Below are 4,948 nucleotides of genomic sequence, written 5' to 3' on the forward strand. Positions count from 1 at the left end.
AAAAATCCTCAACAAAATACTAGCAAACAGAATCCAACAGCACATTAAAAGGATCATACACCATGATCAAGTGGGGTTTATTCCAGGAATGCAAGGATGCTTCAATATACGCAAATCAATCAACATGATACACCATATTAACAAACTGAAGGAGAAAAACCATATGATCATTTCAAAAGATGCAGAGAAAGCTTTCAAAAAATTCAACACCCATTTATGATAAAAACCCTGCAGAAAGTAGTCATAGAGGGTTATTTCCTCAAAATAATAAAGGCCATATATGACAAACCTACAGCCAACATCATCTTCAATGGTGAAAAACTGAAAACATTTCCACTAAGATCAGGAGCAAGAGAAGGTTGCCCACTGTCACCACTCTTATTCAACATAATTTTGGAAGTTTTAGCCACAGCAATCAGAGAAGAAAAAGAAATAAATGGAATGCAAATTGGTAAAGAAATAGTAAAGCTGTCATTGTTTGCAGATGATATGATACTATACATAGAGAATCCTAAAGATGCTACCAGAAAACTACGAAAACTAATCAATGAATACAGTAAAGTAGCAGGATACAAAATTAATGCACAGAAATCTCTGGCGTACCTATACACTAAGGATGAAGAATCTGAAAGTGAAATTAAGAAAACACTCCCATTTACCATTGCAATAAACAGAATAAAATATCTAGGAATAAACGTAACTAAGGAGACAAAAGACTGTATGCAGAAAATTATAAGACAATGATGAAAGAAATTAAAGATGATACAAAGAGATGGAGAGATATACCATGTTCTTGGATTGGAAGAATCAACATTGTGAAAATGACTATACTACCCAAAGCAGTCTACAGAATCAATGCAATCCCTATCAAACTACCACTGGCAGTTTTCACAGAAGTAGAACAAAATATTTCACAATTTGTATGGAAACAAAAAAGACCCTGAATAGCCAAAGCAATCTTGAAAATGAAAAATGGAGCTGGAGGAATCAGGCTCCCTGACTTCAGACTATACTACAAAGTTACAGTAATCAAGGCAATATTGTACTGGCACAAAAAGAAAAATATAGATCAATGGAATAAGATAGAAAGCCCAGAGATAAACCCATGCACACATGGTCACCTTATCTTTGATAAAGGAGGCAGGAATATACAGTGGAGAAAGGACAGCCTCTTCAATAAATGGTGCTGGGAAATCTGGACAGGTACATGTAAAAGTATGAGATTAGAACAATCCCTAACACCATACACAAAAATAAGCTCAAAATGGATTAAAGACCCAAATGTAAGGCCAGAAACTATCAAATTCTTAGAGGAAAACATAGGCAGAGCACTCTATGACATAAATCACAGAAAGATCCTTTTTGACCCACCTCCTAGAGAAATGGAAATAAAAACAAAAATAAACAAATGGGACCTAATGAAACTTAAAAGCTTTTACATAGCAAGGGAAACCATAAAGAAGACCAAAAGACAACCCTCAGAATGGGAGAAAATATTTGCAAATGAAGCAACTGACAAAAGGTTAATCTCCAAAATTTACAAGCAGCACATGCAGCTCAATAACAAAAAAACAAACAACCCAGTCCAAAAATGGGCAGAAGACCTAAACAGACATTTCTCCAAAGAAGATATACAGATTGCCAACAAACACATGAAAGAATGCTCAACATCATTAATCATTAGAGAAATGCAACTCAAAACTACAATGAGATATCCTCTCACACCGGTCAGAATGGCCATCATCAAAAAATCTAGAAACAATAAATGCTGGAGAGGGTGTGGAGAAAAGGGAACACTCTTGCTCTTCTTGTGGGAATGTAAATTGATACAGCCACTATGGAAAACAGTATGGAGGTTCCTTAAAAAACTACAAATAGAACTACCATATGACCCAGCAATCCCACTACTGGGCATATACCCTGAGAAAACCATAATTCAAAAAGAGTCATGTACCAAAATGTTCACTGCAGCTCTATTTACCATAGCCAGGATATGGAAGCAACATAAGTGTCCATCATCGGATGAATGGATAAAGAAGATGTGGCACATATATACAATGGAATATTACTCAGCCATAAAAATAAAAATTGAGTTATTTGTAGTGAGGTTGATGGACCTAGAGTTTGTCATACAGAGTGAAGTAAGTCAGCAAGAGAAAAAGAAATAGCATGTGCTAACACATACATATGGAATCTAAGGGAAAAAAGTGTCATGAAGCACCTAGCGGTAAGACGGGAATAAAGACACAGACCTACTAGAGAATGGACTTGCGGTTATGGGGAGGGGGAAGGGTAAGCTGTGACAAAGTGAGAGAGTGGCATGGACATATATACACTTCCAAACGTAAAATAGATAGCTAGTGGGAAGCAGCTGTATGGCACAGGGAGATCAGCTCAGTGTTTTGTGACCGCCTGGAGGGGTGGGATAGGGAGAGTGGGAGGGAGGGAGACGCAAGAGGGAAGAGATATGGGAACATATGTATATGTATAACTGATTCACTTTGTTATAAAGCAGAAAATAACACACCTTTGTAAAGCAATTATACTCCAATAAAGGTGTTAAAAAAATAGTAGATTAGACACAGCTAAAGCAGAAATTAAAGAATGGAAAGAGAAGTTGGAGACATTATAACATGGAGAGACAAAACATGGAAATTACGGAAGAAAGGGTGAAAGACATGGAGTATACAGTGAGATCTCAAATCATTTAATTGGAGTTTCAGAAAGAAATGCAAACAAAGATAATAGGTGAGAATTTTCCAGAATTCATGATAGAAATTTTTCAATAGATTCAAGAGATCCACCAATGCCAAGTAGGAAAGCAAAAAGAAATCTACAGCTTGATACATTATATTAAAACCTCAGACAACCAAAGGTTCAGATATTCAGAGTCCAGAGGGAAATAAAAAGGAATTATCTTCAAGGGAGTGACAGTTAACTAACTGCTGATTTAATAGCAATAAGTCATTGACATCTTCAGTGTACTGAAAGAAAATAACTTCCAACTTACAATTCCATACAGAGTAAATCAGGAAATGAAAACTCAAATACACTCTGAGATACCACTACATACTACTCAGATGGACAAAAATTTAAAGTTTGACAATACCAAGTGTTCTCAAGGATGTGAAACTGCAAGGACAGATAACACTACCATTACTGGAGTGTCAATTGGTGCTTCTTCTTTGAAAAATAGCTCTGCATCATCTAATAAAGATGAAAATGTGCACACTGTATGGCTCAGCAATTTCATTCCTGGGGCTCTTACTTGGAAATCTATATGCATTTGTACACTGGGACATTCACAAGAATGCTGTAATAGCCCCAAATTAAAAACAATGCAAATGTTTATTAATAGTATAACAAATAAAATTGTAGTATATTGTGTACAATAGGATCCTATACAACAATAAAAGTAAACGGACTTCAACTGTTTGGAACAACACACATAAATCTTGTAAACATAAAAGGAGCAAAACCCAAGAGAATCCCTGAACTATAATTCTTTTTTCATAACCATCAAAACCAGACACATCAGACTATATCATTTAAGAATTATGTAAAGTTTAGAAACTAAAGGAAATCAAGGAAGTGTTTACCATAAAAGTAAAAATATTTGGTTATTTCTAAGGTAAAGAGCAGTGTTATAACCAGGAAGGGATATGGAATATATGAATGTGAGTGGTATTTCGGGGGCACTGATTAATTCTAAATTTCTTGAGCTAGATAGTATTTTTTTTGACATCTAAATAAAACATTTATTTAAAAATTCAGTGTAGAAGTAGACACAATTCTTTCTTTTTTTTAAACATCTTTATTGGAGTACAATTTCTTTACAATGTTGTGTTAGTTTCTCCTGTATAACAAAGTGAATCAGCTGTACGTATACATATATCCCCATATCGCCTCCCTCTTGCATCTCCCTCCCACCCTACCTATCCCACCCCTCTAGGTGGTCACAAAGCATGGAGCTGATGCTATGTGGCTGCTTCCCACTAGCTATTTATTTTACATTTGGTAGTGTATATAGGTCAATGCCACTCTCTTACTTTGTGCCAGCTTACCCTTCCCCCTCCCTGTGTCCTGAAGTCCATACTCTATGTCTGCGTCTTTATACCTGTCCTGCCCCTAGTTTCTTGAGAACGTTCTTTCTTTCTTTTTTTTTTTTTTTAGATTCCATATATATGTGTTAGCATACGGTATTTGTTTTTCTCTTTCTGACTTACTTCACTCTGTATGACAGACTACCTCACTACAAATAACTCAATTTTATTTCTTTTTATGGCTGAGTAATATTCCATTGTATATATGTGCCACATCTTCTTTATCCATTCATCTGTAGATGGACGCTTAGGTTGCTTCCATGTCTTGGCTACTGTAAGTAGTTCGGGAATGAAAACTGTGGTACATGACTCTTTTTGAATTATGATTTTCTCAGGTTATATGCCCAGTAGCGGGATTCCTGGGTTGTATGGTACTTCTATGTTTAGTTTTTTAAGAAACCTCCATACTGTTCTCCATAGTGGCTGGCTCAATTTATATTCCCACCAACAGTGCAGGAGGGTTCCCTTTTCTCCACACCCTCTCCAGCATTTACTGTTTGTAGAGTTTTTGATGATGGACATTCATACTGGTGTGAGGTAATACCTCATTGTAGTTTTGATTTGCATTTCTCTAATGATTAGTGATGTTGACCATCCTTTCATATGTTTGTTGGCAATCTGTATATCTTCTTTGGAGAAATGTCTATTTAGGTGTTCTGCCTATTTTTGGATTGGGTTGTTTGTTTTTTTGATATTGAGCTACATGAGCTACTTGTAAATTTTGGAGACTAATCCTTTGTCAGTTGCTTCATTTGCAATATTATCTCCCATTCTGAGTGTTGTCCTTTCATCCTGTTTATGCTTTCCTTTGCTGTGCAAAGGCTTTTAAGTATCATTAGGTCCCA

The sequence above is a fragment of the Aethalodelphis obliquidens genome, unplaced genomic scaffold, assembly GCF_003676395.1.
Source record: "Aethalodelphis obliquidens isolate GAN/ISIS:26980383/991018 unplaced genomic scaffold, ASM367639v1 scaffold56, whole genome shotgun sequence".
Taxonomy (NCBI): domain Eukaryota; kingdom Metazoa; phylum Chordata; class Mammalia; order Artiodactyla; family Delphinidae; genus Aethalodelphis; species Aethalodelphis obliquidens.